Source organism: Sparus aurata, chromosome 1 (assembly GCF_900880675.1).
Source record: "Sparus aurata chromosome 1, fSpaAur1.1, whole genome shotgun sequence".
Classification (NCBI taxonomy): Eukaryota; Metazoa; Chordata; class Actinopteri; order Spariformes; family Sparidae; genus Sparus; species Sparus aurata.
The window spans coordinates 6088271-6104642 of NC_044187.1; the positions used below are offsets into that span (position 1 = coordinate 6088271).

At 41.5% G+C, this 16372-nt stretch overlaps 1 protein-coding gene and 5 long non-coding RNA genes across 6 annotated transcripts in view; 3 read left to right on the forward strand and 3 right to left on the reverse strand.

Moving 5' to 3' along the window:
• LOC115588307 (B-cell receptor CD22-like) overlaps positions 1-16372 on the reverse strand; it is a 342428-nt gene that overhangs the window by 289156 nt on the left and 36900 nt on the right. The gene's annotated exons all lie outside the window — the stretch shown is intronic.
• LOC115587743 (uncharacterized) overlaps positions 1-16372 on the reverse strand; it is a 232600-nt gene that overhangs the window by 213469 nt on the left and 2759 nt on the right. The window lies entirely within an intron of this gene.
• Positions 1-16372, reverse strand: part of LOC115587750 (uncharacterized) — a 219348-nt gene that overhangs the window by 201007 nt on the left and 1969 nt on the right. The window lies entirely within an intron of this gene.
• On the forward strand, positions 8067-9291 carry LOC115587926 (uncharacterized). Its single transcript, XR_003985232.1, has 3 exons — positions 8067-8408; positions 8509-8730; positions 9245-9291. It is a non-coding gene; the product is annotated as an uncharacterized LOC115587926 (long non-coding RNA).
• LOC115587765 (uncharacterized) lies at positions 10304-12474 on the forward strand. Its single transcript, XR_003985161.1, has 5 exons — positions 10304-10400; positions 11504-11585; positions 11673-11733; positions 12029-12198; positions 12340-12474. It is a non-coding gene; the product is annotated as an uncharacterized LOC115587765 (long non-coding RNA).
• On the forward strand, positions 14170-16370 carry LOC115587976 (uncharacterized). Its single transcript, XR_003985254.1, has 3 exons — positions 14170-14336; positions 15679-15767; positions 16273-16370. It is a non-coding gene; the product is annotated as an uncharacterized LOC115587976 (long non-coding RNA).

The following is a 16372-nucleotide window of genomic DNA, read 5'->3' on the forward strand; positions in this document are numbered from 1 at the left end:
GACAGTCAGCAGCAGCATGTAGCAGGAAGTTTAGAAGAACGTGGAGTCGGCAGCTTCAACTGAATCATGTCCAGCTGTCAGACATGATTTATTGTTCAGATCAGCTTACTGCTTAAACTGTGAGAGCTTATTTTAACATGTACAGTCAGTTATATTACAGAAATATGTATGAGATATTAAACAAAATGTATTTTGAAGTTCTACAGAATAATAAATAATATTTGAAAAGTCTCTGATCAGCTTCTGGGTTTTCACCTGTCCTGGCTGACAAAGCCAATAAAGTGTGTTCAAAGTGAGACAGTGAGCTGAGAGCATCACATTTTACTTCATGTACAGTTTATATTTTCACACATTAACACCAAACATAAGTCCAGTAGTAAAACACTTTGACAGATGTTACATTTTCCAGTTATTTCAGCTGCTGAGTCAAATCAACAGCCAGCTTCCACAACAAGTGAAGGAGCTGTTGGACAGCTCTGTAGGTGAAACATTAGTGTGCAGAACGTTTAAACTTCAGCTTTAAACTAATTATTCTTCTGTTAATGTTTGAGATTATTATTTATTTTACTAGATATCAAAACATTTAAATTCAACTCTGTCCTTTAGCTTTGCCTTATTTCTCACATTGTCACATTTTGTGTCCATAAAAATGAAATGTGCCACAGTTTAATGGTTCTTGATGATTTGGGATGTTGCTGATATGAAGATGCACAGAAAAAGTTTTCAGTGAGGAGGACCTGAACTTATATTTGAGCCGTAAATCTCTGTTTGGTATGAATAAATATTTTTGTGGTGATTGAATGAAGCAGAGTAGATCCAGGTTCACTAAATGTGAAGCCCTTTCAGAATAAAAGTCTGGGTTTATGCAACACCCTGTTTATAAAGGGTGTAAAGTTTTTTATCATTACTCTGAACTATGGCTCCTGAAGTCAAACACTTTCTGTGATGCTTCATAAATTAAATGTCCAGTGTGAACAAGTCAAAATTGATGAATAATAAAAAAAAAAAGTGATAAAATGTGAAAATAAAGTAAATCTGAATGTAATGTAACATTCAGTGATGGAGGATAAAATGTTGTTTCAGGCTCCTGATTCAGTATCTCTGATGGTTCACTGCCCTCTAGTGGGGAAGTTTAAGTGTGGCACATTCAGGCTTCATCACTGTGAGTGCTTCCTCCTCTGTCTGCTTTAAAGGGTCAGTTCACCCAAATTACAAAAAGACACTTTCTCTCTTACCTTCAGTGGTGTGTAGCCATGCAGGTAGTTTGGTTCTGTTTCTCTGCACAGGTTTGGCTGTTGTTTTTTTTCCAAATGTAAGGTGACACTCAGGGCCAGCCCAAGCCTCCATGGGGCCCTAAGCAAAATTTGATTTTGGGGCCCTCTATTACTGCCAATAATAATGATTATTGTCATTATTATCATTACGAATACACTTGTAAAACTAAATGTGAGAACTTTTTGTTCTAGTTAGATTGTAATCCACAGTGATTAATGCCATGGAAGCAGACACCAAATTTGCAAATTTACAGAAAAATCTTTCAATTAATATTTGGCAAAGTCAGCAACTCCCCCTACTGGTGACACAGTAGTAGTTAATACATAAAACCTTAAAGAGCAGCTCGACATGTTTTACCCATCTGTGGTTTTAATCTGAAATGGTAGCAAATTCAGCTACAAGAGCACCCTGGGGTTGATTAACACTTAATATTCAACGTGATATAGCACTAAGTGGAATGCCAAATGTCATGTAGGCCAATTAAAAGTAACAAAATAAACTAATTGTTTACTGCAAACACAATCTGCTTTATTATTATTTTTTTTAAATAAACTGCAACACCAAATGTATGAAAACAGACAGTATTAAATCAAATACATTTTAAAAAGTCAGACAAATACTAGGTACAAGGTAACACAAATGGTTTATAAATAAAATATTAAGATGAATTAGGTCTGAAAACTATGTAAAAATGTGCAAAATCTTTGGTAAAATGGGACTTTTTGGGGATATGAATGTGTCCTCTATAGGCAGTGGCCCTCTTCATACCTGTTCAGTCCTTTCTGAGTCTGACAGGAAAGAGGGACACTCAGCTGGGTCAACTGGCGGAGCTGCTGATCCCTGCTCCAAACTGGATGCTGATGACGACAAATCAATCTCGATGACCAAAGATGAAGGACCTATAGGGAAATCAAAATAATACTTTTGGACAAAATTATTAATCTCAGAATATTCTGCAGTACACTGATCAATTATAAAGGCTGTTTTGTTGTTAACTTACCAGGTACAGCTGAGGTTGCAGAAGACACAAAAGGGACAGTGGGCACAGAGAATAGAGATGGACCTAAGATGAAAAACAAGCTAGCATGTTATAGTCATATTACACTTGAAATGATGCAGCTTATTTTCTAAATAAAAAAGTACAGCTATAGCTTGTAATAAGAAATCAAACTGTGGAACAACTGGAAATTGTTTGAGAAGTTTTGAAATAATATGGATTTGTCTAAAATCATGTCCCTTGTCATATGATTATATCTTATATTAGTATATCTTAATGAGATAATCTGACTAGAAATTAAATATATATGGTGACCGTTTTTGATCACCTCATTCATCAGCCTTGGCTGCTCCTGAGGAGGTGGATTGCCCCTGGGCTGAGTCAGCGCCTCCAAAATATTTTAACAGTGCTCCTGGGGAAGTTTCATATAACGTATGAGCATATTAGGGATACGATCTAAAAGGAATATGTTTATTTGCTCACATAAGTTACTGTGCTCTGCAGCAAACAACTGCAAACAACATACCTCAAACTAGTTAGTTAACTAAATTAATTAATTATTGCTAGCAAATGTCACCACATTTGTAATTAACTTTAGTTATTAAACATTTGCTATCAAACACTGTTATCAAAACGTTGTTTTGATGCCAAAAAGCGACCCAAAATAATGTATATACACTGGAAATCAACTTATTCAAAGTATTACACAAACACAAAAACGTTAGCTTGAATAGTAAGCTATCTAACCTAGTCAGACGTTTTGAACTAATGTTAGCTAGCAAATTTGCTATTATAGGCTAACGTATTTGGAACAAAATATCAACAAATGTTACATTACTAAGACATACCTTTATCTTGTCGTTTTTATCTTTCTTCCCTTTTCTTTTTTCTGCCCCTGAAGAGTAAGTCCTTTTTTGCGACATAATTCACCTGCTCCTAGCTCCTGGATGCACAGTGTGCACTGCAGGGTTGGCTGCACTGCACACGTCACTAGCGGAGCTCTGACATTTCGAGCAGAGAGGCGGTAGGAAACTACACTCTTTGTTGTTGGGTTTTTTTTGTTTGTTTGTTTTTTGTACAAGTATGTACATGTGATCCATCCATCCATCCATTTTCATCCGCTTATCCGGGGCCGGGTCGCAGGGGCAGCTGCCTGAGCAGGGACACCCAGACTTCCCTCTCCCCGGATACTGCCTCCAGCTCTTCCGGGAGGACCCCAAGGCGTTCCCAGGCCAGCTGAGCGACATAGTCACACCAGCGTGTCCTGGGTCTTCCTCGGGGTCTCCTCCCGGAGGGACATGCCAGGAACACCTCCCGAGGGAGGCGTCCCGGGGGCATCCGAAACAGATGCCCGAGCCACCTCAGCTGGCTCCTCTCGATGTGGAGGAGCAGCGGCTCTACTCTGAGCTCCTCCCGGTTGACAGAGCTCTTCACCCTATCTCTAAGGGAGCGCCCTGCCACCCTGCGGAGGAAACTTGTAAACTCGGCCGCTTGTATCCGGGATCTTATTCTTTCGGTCATGACCCAAAGTTCATGGCCATGTACATTTGATAATATATGAATCATCATTGCTCACACATGAAAAAAAAAAAATTAATTACTTTTTTCTTTTTTAAGTTAATTGCTCTTGGGGGCCCTCTAGTGGTCACGGGGTCCTAAGCAGCTGCTTAGTTCGCTTATGCCTTGGGCCGGCCCTGGTGACACTATTGTGTGTCCTCACCAGATCCTACCAGTCTTCTTGAACTGTGTGTGTTACATGTTCATGTATTGTTAACACTAACAGACGTGGGAGTTTCAGTCAGCGGCAGCATGTAGCAGGAAGTTAAAGTAAAACTCTCACCAAAAAGCAACCAAGGCTTTATTTGCAATTGAATATGAGTCAAACTTTAATGTAAAAGCATAATTACGACGAAAGACGCACTTTTAGGATTTACCGTAGTTGGGTTTCGGGCACGTTAATTTTGAACAGGAGTGCTAGGGGCAGAGATACGATGGCATCAGGGTCGCTAATTTTAGAACACTAAGAAGGCTCGACACAACATGAAACTTTGCTCGTAGCATCATCAGGGTCTCTACTCATGAAAACGAGCACTGAGAACGCCGCCGTCATGGCAGGCAAAAAGTGTCGATCCCCAAGTGCGACCTGACAGGCAGGAGAGTAATGGTGAACCGCTCCTCAAGCGTGCCTGTCAGGTCGCACTCAAGGATCGACACTTTTTGCCTGCCATGACGGCAGCGCGCCTGAGATGCAGCAGCTAACATGAGTAGTTCAAAAACCTTCTTTTTCATAAACTCTGTGTACACAAACAGTGTTCTCTCTGGATGCCAGCAGAAACGGCGTGGACTGGGACCCATTGGGAGCCGGCGGAGAAGATGTGGACTGGGTCTCACTGGGAGCCGGTGGAGAAGGCGTGGGCTGGGTCTCACTGGGAGCCGGTGGAAAAGGCGTGGGCTGGGTCTCACTGGGAGCCGGTGGAGAAGGCGTGGGCTGGGACCCACTGGGAGCCGGTGGAGAAGATGTGGGCTGGGTCTCACTGGGAGCCAGTGGAGAAGGCGTGGGCTGGGACCCACTGGGAGCCGGTGGAGAAGGCGTGGGCTGGGTCTCACTGGGAGCCGGCGGAGAAGACGTGGGCTGGGACCCACTGGGAGCCGGTGGAGAAGGCGTGGGCTGGGTCTCACTGGGAGCCGGCGGAGAAGGCGTGGGCTGGGACCCACTGGGAGCCGGTGGAGAAGGCGTGGGCTGGGTCTCACTGGGAGCCGGCGGAGAAGGCGTGGGCTGGGACCCACTGGGAGCCGGCGGGAAAAGTGTGGGCTGGGACCCCCTGGAAGCCGGCGGTGAAGGTGCAAGCCCTCTGGAGGCTGGGGGTGTAGGCTCTGACCTACTGGAAGTTGGCGGCGGAGATGAAGGCTGAGACCCTCTGGAAGCCGAACTGCCGACTGGACAATCCTCCTGGACCTTGTCAGGGCCACCGAAGGAGGATCACTGGGGCATGTCGGCCTGGGAGCCGAAGGAGGTTCACAGGGAGGTGTGGGCCTGGGAACCGATGAAGGATCAGTGGCAGCTGTCGGCGGAGAGTCGCTGGCGACTGTCATTCTGACAGACGACGGTAAGTCGCTGGCGGGTGGTGGCCTGGGAGCCAACGGAGAGTTGCTGGTGGCTGGACTTGGCCGGGCCTCTGACCGAGGAACAGGAACCCGTGTTGGACGGGTCAGTGGCGGCTGTTGGCGGAGAGTCGCTGGCGACTGTTGGTCTGACAGTTGACGGTGAGTCGCTGGCGACTGTTGGTCTGACAGCTGACGGAGAGCCGCTGGCGGCTGGACTCTGCCGGATCTCCGACCGAGGGGCTGGGACAGAAGTTGGCTAGGCCTCCAACCGAGGAGCAGGGGCAGGACTCAGCAAGGCCTCCGACTGAGGAGCAGGGACAGGATTCGGCCGGATCTCCGACCGAGGGGCTGGGACAGAACTCAGCCGGGCCTCTGACCGAGTATCAGGGACTGGACTCATTTAGCTTGTTGAGAAAGTTGATGTTGTTGTCTCAGGGGGGAGGAGTTCGCTTATAATCTGTGATGACTTCGATCCTCTGCCAAATTCATCTGGTGTTGGTGGGGTCATGGAGTGCTGTACTTTCTGAGCGTGAGCACGCTTTGCAGCTCTTATGGCACGGTTCAGGTTTGCTCTAGCTGTTCTGAGTGAATGTACACTGCTGTGAAGATGATCACAGTGAATTCTGCTGCAGTAGCAACAAGATTAAATGTGTCTATTTCTCATCTGTTGTTGAACGGCCTTTGCTGGTGTCATTGGGATGTTGACAGTGAAACAGGTTTAGAGCCAACAGGTTATGATGTCAGTTTCATGTCTGTTAATAACCTGAAGAGGAAGGAAACGTAGTCGTTTAAGAGCCTGATATCTGTCTTCTGCTCATTGACGACTGAGGAACGGCTTCTTTCAAGACGACGTCCGTCTTCATTGTAAGTAGAATTGTTTGTAGATGTGACTGATACTGTAAACCTCCTGTGTGCATCATTATTTTATCTGCTGACATGTTTTATTGTCTCTGAAACCTCACAGAGAGATCAGAGGAGCAGATATGAGTTTAACTGCAGCAGTGAGTGGATTTTTCGTCTTTCTTCTCTCTGTGTCAGGTACAGTTACATTTACTGCATTTAAAGAGGGAATCTGGACTTTTGCATGAAGTAGCTGTGTGCTCAGCACTTTTACACGCTGTGAACTGAGAATATTTAGGGTTTTCAGAACTTTTCTCTTCTCATTTTGTTTAATATGTTCTAAAGTCGACCCTGGCTGCAGAAGCAGCAGCTCATGTGGAGGACGATTAGTTTGTATCTGCAGCTACTTTTATCACAGTGAAGTTTTTTGGAGGGATATTGTTCTCACAGTAAAACCCCCAAAACTGACTGTACTTCTTGTATATGATCGTACATCCGCACCACTCCCTGCTAGTTCTGTTAGTGCTGTCTGACGTCAGTGTGATGTTTCCATGCTATATGCAGACAGCTTATCATTACATCATAGCTGCTTGAAGCAGTTTGACACCTCAGTGTTCTGCTTTTATTTTTGTAGTTTTCACACTCAGCAGCATCCTGATCACAGAGTGAACAGAGAGAACTGACCAAGAACAGCACAGACTCTAATCAATACTATTTCTCCTCTTATCCTGGTCAGTAAACTGCATTAAAGGTCACAGGTTCAATACATTCCTGTTCACTTCACTGCACCTTCAGACTGGGTGCAAACTGAGTTTAACTGTAGAAAGCATGTTCACATCTTCCACTCTTCCTTTGTTTGTGTTCATCCTGGTGTCATTCAGAAATAACATACAAAAGTCATAAAGTGTTATTTATTTAAAGCATTAGTTAGAAAGTGTCTATTAAAAGGAAGTTAACATGTGGGTGGAGTAACACGAGTATTTTGTACAACTAGAATGTTTTTTTAATTATTTTCTGTGTGGACGACTTTTTGTTGACGCATGTGTCAGGCAGGGTTAAAGGGAAGACTATGGATAAAGGGAAGGTGGACCCAAATGCAGTTACACACGGGAGGCAAGGATATGGGGAACAAAAGGCGAGCTTTATTTTAAAGCTGAATGCAAAACCCAAAACAGACAAAACGGGGATGAAAGAACAAAGTAGCAACTAAAAGGCAGGACAAAGTACAAAGGAAAAATCTAAATTCAAATAAAAAAAATGCAAAATGCAAAACTCAAATCCAAAAACACATACCGTGGGGGAACAAGGAACAGACAGGAGCAGGCACATGAACTGGAGCATGGAAACAGACAGAGGCTGACAAATACATGCAATGACCAGACAAGGAGTGAAGGGAACACAGAGACTAAATACACAGACACTGATGACAAGACGAGGAACAGAAGAGGAGGACCAACAGGTGAGATAACGAAGGGGAATGCATGGATGAGAACACTGACAGACAGAGGGAGACAGAGGGAAGAACATGGGAGACACTTAAAGGACACATGAGGGCATGGAAAATCAAAACATGACACAAGACATGATACAAAGACATGGAAATCAAATACAAGAACCCACAAGACAAAACCAGACACAACACAATGAACATGAATCTACAGTCATGACAGCATGATTAAGAACTGTTGATGACAGTAATTCGTCTGATAATCGAGGATTTTGAAGCACGTCCATGTTACCTTTCGTCCACATCATATTGGTAGTTTGATCAATTTTGTCTTATTAACTGATTGTTAACTGAAGTTATTCAGTTTCATTGTGTTTTCTGATGTTCTCTGTGTTACAGTGATACAGGGTCAGCATGGCTGGGGAGTGACTTACAGCTCTACTGAGATCTGTGCCTTAAAAGGATCAACAGTGGACATGAGCTGCACCTACACATACCCATCCACTGTACAGAGAGTTCAGAATAGATTCTGGTTCACAAAAGAGAGTAATGGTGTTTATACAGATTTAAGAACAGACCCACAGTATTCAGGTCGTGTGCAGTATAACTGTGTTAACAACAACTGCACTCTGAGAATCACAGACCTGAGAGAGAGCGACTCAGCTGAGTACAAGTTCAGATTCATTACAGACCAAGAAGGTGGGAGTTTTACTGGTTACTATGGAGTCAATTTGAGGGTCACAGGTAACATTTTCATCTGATTATTAAGTTCTGTCTGTGTGTGTGTGTGTGTGAGTGTGTGTTGACATTCAGTCATTAATGAAGACTCCTGTTACTTATTCAGATCTGCAGGTGAGGGTGAACAGCTTACAGGCCTCTACACGCTGGGCAGAGCTGATTTGTCACAGCAGTTGTCTTCTACCTGGTTATCTTCGCTACATCTGGTACAAGAATGGACGGATCATTCAGGGACAAACATCTTCTTATTGTTCAGTCTACTTCACTCCTACAGACAGCTTTTCCTGTGCTGTTGAAGGACATGAGAACTTCCGCTCTCCTCCACTGTGTGAGTTTACTTACAGTCGTTCACTGAAATAACACCTGGAGGAGCCTTTTGAGCCGACCTGTTGTACTGGACCTTAACTACATGTAATTCAGTGGTATTTGGTGATTCTTTGTGCTGAATTGGGTGACAAACAAATCACAGCCCCATGAGATTGTAGACATGATGCATAAATATCTTTCATTGTCTGCAAAATTAAACAGTTAGATATCAGCTCACACTGGAGATTATGTAAAACAAGATTTACCTTCATTCTTTTTGATTTACGAAGAAAACTCAGTGATTCCATGTTTATCTGTTCTTATCTTTTGTTGACACTTTTATTAATTAATTTGTTATCTCTGATTTCTGATAAAAACACAGCCACTAGTTTTATTTAACAGATGTTGCAAAGTGTTGAATCAAACTGCAATACTTTATAACTAATATTTCCTCATTGTGTTTCTTCTGTTATTCATCTTGAACTGATCTGCAATTTTAAAATTAATGTCAAATGTGTTCATGTTTTCTCCTCCAGATGCTCCAAAGCTTCCCTCTGTGTCAGTGAGTCCCTCTGCTGAGATAGTGGAGGGCAGTTCAGTGACTCTGACCTGTAGCAGTGATGCTAACCCAGCAGCTAATTACACCTGGTACAAGAAGAATGGAAATCCAGACCTTCAACCTCTCAGTAAAGATCCACAGCTTGTCTTCAGCTCCATCCAGTCCTCTGACTCTGGAGAGTATTACTGTACAGCTGAGAACGAGCTGGGGAGGAGGACGTCTAAATACATCTATATTGATGTTAAATGTGAGTAAAATCGCAGCTGATTTAAATGAATTAATGACTTTTTAAACTTTATCACCCAGTCAGGTGTTTTGCTGATGGTGCACTTTCTCCAGCTCTGCCTGTTTCACCTTCACAGTCTGCTGCTGTTGTTCACTGAGCAGCTACAGTAGATGATGACATGATGTTTGATTTACAAACTGTTTCCAGATCTGCACAGATGTTCATTGATCCAGAAAACCACCTCTAAAGTTTCAGATGCTGCCACACATAAATACACATCCAACATCTAATGTGACCAGAGTCCTGTTATAAACTCTGTCTCTGAGAAATGATGTTCATATATTAGTAGTTTGTTTCACCAGATGCATGAAAACAAAATAACTGACTGGATTTGCAACTTTTTTAGTATTGTAGAAAGTGATTAAATTACAGAACCAACATCATCAGTTTCTACCATCAATTCACTGGAGGACACCAATGTAGGGGAAGCTTTGACTACAGCAAAGGAAATATAATATATATGGATTTTGTAACTTGTGCTAACCAGGATTATGATATCATATATAAGAAATAATTAAATATCAAGTTTCACTCATGAAAACTCATCTGCATCCAGAAATTCATGTTAATATGTTCGTATCTCCTCCAGATGCTCCAAAGCTTCCCTCTGTGTCAGTGAATCCCTCTGCTGAGATAGTGGAGGGTAGTTCAGTGACTCTGACCTGTAGCAGTGATGCTAACCCAGCAGCTAATTACACCTGGTACAAGGAGAATGAAGAATCACCAAAAGCATCAGGACAAATCTTCATCATCACTGACTTCAGAGCTGAACACAGTGGGAATTATTACTGTGAAGTCCAGAACAGAAGAGGAAGAAACAAAACCACCGTACATCTGACTGTGGCAGGTGAGTTATCAGTAGTACAGATGGTTGTACAGATGTTATACATACTTGATAGTATGGAAAATTACAGAAATTTTTTCAGTAAGAGCAGAAAATATTTGACCTCTCCTGGGGATACTGTAGGAGAAGAATCACTGTGAGGCTTCTTATCCTGACAGTCACATCCTCTGGTTAGGAGGCAGGAAAGAGGAGAGTGTTCCAGTTATCTGGGAGTCAGCCTCAAGAAGAAGATCAGATCAGATTTTATCTTTCAGTTGAAACAGTGTTCAGAGTTTTTGCACTCTGGTACATAATGAAGGGCTTATAGGAATATCATAATCTTGTTTATATGTTTCTACCTTGTTAAAGAGCATGTTCCCTGATGTTTCTTCGGGTGTCCTGCTGCAGTTTTGAGTACAGTTATTGTTTCTTGAGAGTCTTAACTCCCTGTGCACTCAGAGTGAGAGTTTGTCTTTATTATTGGGCTCCTGCCAAACACATCCAATGTGACTGTTGGCTTTTGTGTCGTGATCTCTCCTGCTCATCATACATGTGGAAAGAATGTCAGTGTTGAGCCCAGCTGTGAAGACTGCCCATTTATTGGTTTGTTAGGATGGTGTATTGTTGTACACAGATGATACTGTCCTATTGGCTTCTTTAGACCTCGACTGAGAAAATCTGACATACTCATTTTACTCCTGTGCATTTACAGCAGTGAAACATGACATGGTTGTTTTCACTTGAACTAGAATTTACATTTGGACACAAATACCTCTTTCATCTAAATATTTAACCATATCAGTTTATTCACATCATGTCAGGGATGTAATCCAATATAATTCAGAAACTGTGTGTTACATTGTTTGACTGGCAGAGGGCACTGTGGAGTTTATGTTTCAACCTAATCTCTATGTCATGTACTATACTACATGTGTCCACAGCCTGACAGATAGTCCACCTATACTGAGCAGGACATTCATCGATTTAATACGCAGACATGCACTTTTATCCAGGAAATCTTTGTTTTTACCTTGTTTTATCATATATCACTCTATGGGACCAACAGAACAAAACATGCTGTAACACTCTGATTAACTGTCTGTTTTCTTTTAATCACCATTTCTTAGTATCAGGGAAATCAGTGGCTGCTGGAACAATCACTGTCGTTCTCCTGGCTATCATATCCCTCTCTGTCTTCCTGTGGATCAGGTGAGCAGTTCTGTTCTACTGAATCACTGAATGTTCAATCACTGCAATTTATTGTTTGTTTATGTTTTAATTAACTCTTCTAACCAGGAAAAAGAGGACTTCCAGGGAATCTACTGAGGCTGAAGAGAGACCAGACAACAGGGAACAGGTGAGGATAGTTCTGTATTTAACTCTAGAAGACATAAAACCCAGTCTGGCTCCTGTTTATTCATACTGCTGAGTCACTCAGTGTCTTTAAGAGCTTCTAGAAAACTCATCTGACAGAGGAGGACTTCATGTTGCACTTTTGACAACAGGGATATTAGTTCCATTATTACCACAGCTGCTTCTGCTTCAGCTGTTTTCATCCTGGTTTCAATCCTCTGTAAGAATGCACTGTTCAAGTGAAAGACTCATATAAAATATGTATCTGAAAGTAATTCTGTTTATGTCTACCTGAGCAGAGACAGCCGGAGGAGCAGAAGGACTTTCATTACGCCAGCGTCCACTTCTCCAACAACCAGGCAGATAATCTGTACTCCAACATCAGACCAGCTCAGCCTGGAAGACACGCGGAGCAACAGGAAGTCGAGTACGCTGCTGTCAGATATAACAGTGCCAGTACCGCCCCGAGGTGAGCAGGTCTTCATACAGGAACACTACGCAACATTAAAATGACTTCACTTTAAAAAAACATCTGATCTGTCTTCATTATTATCACTGTTGGGTTGAGAATTGTTTTATTTCATACAATATCGTTTTGTCTTCTTCTCAGAGCCAGAGGTCAGGGAGCTGCAGAGGATCCAGCTGTGTTGTACAGCACCGTCAACAAAACCTGCTGACCTGCATTTATAATCTGATATTTCTGTTTCTTCATAACATTTGTATTAAAGCAGGAATATGCAATAGAGACTATTATATATCTTAGAGAAGCTCAGATTTATGAACTAAACATACACCAGTGTTCAGCTTAGTGGAAGAATGTGACCCAATGATCCATTTAATTGTAAATATAACTTCTAATGAGCTTTTTACAGCAACCTGATAAACGAAAGTTCTATTTTCAGTTAACTTTTATTTTTTATCTTTGAATTAGTCTCTGACAACTGTTCTTCTTCTGCAGCCTCCAAAACACACCTGAAGTAGTTGTACAACAGGTGATGTGATGCCTCTCAGGTGTTGGAGCTCATGATAGGGATTTAATACTTTGTGAGTTACTCTCAGACCAAACTGTAGGAGTCTAAGACCAAACACCAATTAGAAGAGTTGTGATATAACGATATTGACAATTATCAGGATATATAAAAATGAAATACTAGTAGTGTTAATACTACAAATATGATAGCAGCTTGTAAATAATACATCGCCTCTTTCAGTTTCTTTCCCTTCCCACTTTGTCGTGGTAGGTGATGATAATGCACCTTAACACTGGTTGGGTGTAGTTGTTCTTTTTGTACACATTAGTACAGTTATGGTAAGAGGCTCTCTCTCCACCTCCCTACACTCATATTTTGAGTGTAATTAATTTGCCAGAATACAGACAAAACACACAGTAAACACACACACTGGTTGGGTGTAGTTGTTCTTTTTGTACACATTAGTACAGTTATGGTAAGAGGCTCTCTCTCCACCTCCCTACACTCATATTTTGAGTGTAATTAATTTGCCAGAATACAGACAAAACACGCAGTAAACACAGTTAAAGATGAATTTGACTGAGCATTATTGTATTATTGTATTGACTCAGAGAGTGGGGGTACGTCTCAATGGGCGTACGTCTTGGTCGGCGTGGCTTCATCATCTCCCCTTGGTTCCTGTGCTGGGATGGCCTGGGTTCCTGATCTGGAGGATCTTCTTCCCGTTGAGTGTCAGTGTCGAAGGCTACACTGCTGGCAGTTCTGTGAGAGGATAATAGAGAAGGAGAGGGTCAGACCTATAGCACAGCGTTGCTAAAATATAGAATTTTAAGTTTTACCTTAAGAAACATATAATACAGATGCAACATGAAAAAGTATCAACATATGTGTGTGATTGGGTTGTTTTTCCCGACCTCTCAGTCTGACTCTTGTGCTTTTGTTACATGTTTATTTTACCCTGGAGATCAATAAAGTATCATACTTACTGAATTTATTGATTGATTGGTGAACTGTGCCAGATTTATTTGATATATCAGACCATACCTGCAAGGTAACCTTTGTACACAACATTAAACATCTCTTAACATAATGTCTTAGAGTGGACAGATGATTGAAACTGGGCTTCAGTGACCCACTACTTTTTTTTTTTATCTCATAATTTTAACTATCTATCCCATCATTGTGACTTTGCCTCATGACTTTTTTAATCTGATAATTGATACTTTTTTTCTCACAATTTCTACATTTTTAAATCTTACTTTCACGACTTACCATGGGAATATAAATATTTTTGTGTAATCAAGGCTCGTTTTCATGATTTGATTTCCTTTAACTGACGATGCTGGGCTTTCCGAGGCTCCCTGAACTACTCAGTTAACGTTTCAAGCCATGACGTCAGACGTAAGAGACAAATTAACGGCAGGACCGTTTGACGAGGTCAGAGGTCAAAGAACGTTGGCGTGGCTCTATTGTGACGTATGTATAATAACAGAAATGTAGACGTTGATTAACTGTCAGTTGGTGACGTGCAGTTGCTGTTAAAGTGGCTGAAAGTTAATAAAACTACGAGTTAAAATGACTAGAAACAGTTTTAACACGAATGAAGATTAAAATACGGCTTCTGTTTTTACCTGTGGTAAGTTGTGATGACGTGAGCAAGATATTAACTGACATACCTCGAAAATGTATATTCTAAATGCTAATGCTAGCTTACTGTTTTAGCAGATAATCCAGCTGTATGCTAGCTGCCCAGTATCAAGTGGTGGAAAGTAGCTAGCGTTGTTTTAACATTAATTAACTTATTAAATACTTAATTATGTCATATTCTGCTTTAACAACACTTGACTATGTTTTCAAATGCTACTTCTACTTGACTACAATTCAGACAAGCATATTTTCAACTGTAGTTAAGTGGCTTTGATTCCTTTGAGATGTGATTTCTTCACTATTGGTTTACTGTCGATACCAACCTGATTAGATTTAAGGGGTTTATTGTGCATTATGAAGTCTAAATGATAATTAAAGAGCATTTTATTACTTATACTTTTACCTGACTGATCCGAGGATCTTATTCCAACACTGCAAAAGGCAGAAAAAGTTTGCTTCTACCTCATAAAGTTACCTGAATATCTAGAAGCTTAAAGGAGCCTTTTTTTTTACATATCCAGTCCCTCTTGGATCGCTTTGGATCAATTCTTAAAACTTATTAGAAAAAAAAAAAAAAAAAAAAAATCAAACATAGAGCTTGTTCTGACCCTTTTTCATGCCGCGACTTTCTCACGTGAGATTATGCGCGAGGTTTTGACCGGTCCGGATGTGCATTGTATTAATATGTAATGAGGTGCGCGTTGATTGGCCGCAGGAAGGACAGAGCCGGAATGGGGGGCTTGCCTGCATGCACACAGACTCCACAACATAAACAGCCCCCTGTCATGGCACATACACTAAATGACGAACCTTACGGAATTCAGGCATTTACGTACGAGCCGGAGTCGGAAACCGAACGGGAGAGTGAAGAGGCAGATACGGTGGAAGAGACACGTTTACAGCAGGACGTCTCTGAATGGTAAATTCTTTTTTTTTCCTTCTTACTTTTCACACTCGTGTTTTACATGTAAGGCCTGAGTTTTAATGCTGGCGGTGACGATGTATGGCTTGAAATGACAGAGAAATAAGCAGATTCGGCGTGCTCACTCAGAAAGTCTGGCTGAGGACGGCTGTGAGCCGATGCTTATTATGCAAGTAGCCTCCTGTGGTAACGTCACCACAGGAGCAGAGTCAAAATCTCGTGCTTTAGGAACGCGCACTATTGTGCGCTATTCCTGTTCGGAAAAAGAGCCAAAGCCAAAAAAATAAGCCACTTTCAGACTCCAGCTTTTCAGGCAAGTTTCAACAGAGGTCCAACTCCAATATGCATGATTTAACGAGATATTGCGATTTCCGGGTGATGACTCCTTTAAGACCTGGACATGTTACAGAGGAACAGGTGATGAGCAAACCAGAGCAAAATCTACCAAGAAACCAGACAGACAACTCCAGAGGTGTTTCATGTCTGCTGGATGTGTAAGTAAGCACTTATTTTCTAACATGAGCCATAATAACTTTAGTTAAATAGTGATGTCACAGTAGTCTCTCTCTTGTTAGCTAGTTGTTAAGTTACTCAGGAGTAAGACATGAACTAGCTTCTAACTCTGTGGTGGCAGATGAGAGTACGTGCTTGTGTAACGTGTTGTTTGGTGAGGCTAATAACAGGCAAGTCTCAGAGTATTCACTTAGCTAACAAATAATATGCTTTAATTTGAAACTGATATGCCAATTAAGAAAAACATGGAGGGGTTTGAAGAATGTAGTTTGTTGATTTAGTTGTAGTTTCTACTTCTGCTGCTAGATGGCAGTGAAGAGCCACATTTGACTTGTAGATAGAAGATAGTGTTTATTATATAACAAACCATTTTGTGTTCATGTTCATTGTTTCATGTTTTTCTCGTGTGTGTTTTTCATCTTGTTTTTTTTTTGTTTTTTGTCAAAACACCATTATAGTTTTAATATTAATTGCTTGTTTGAATCAACAGCTCCAGCACCACCATCAACATTCAGGATTCAAGATGTTCATTTTCACCCTGGTTTTACAAGTACACTGGTGTGAAAATCTTCTGCTTAGAGACTCCACTA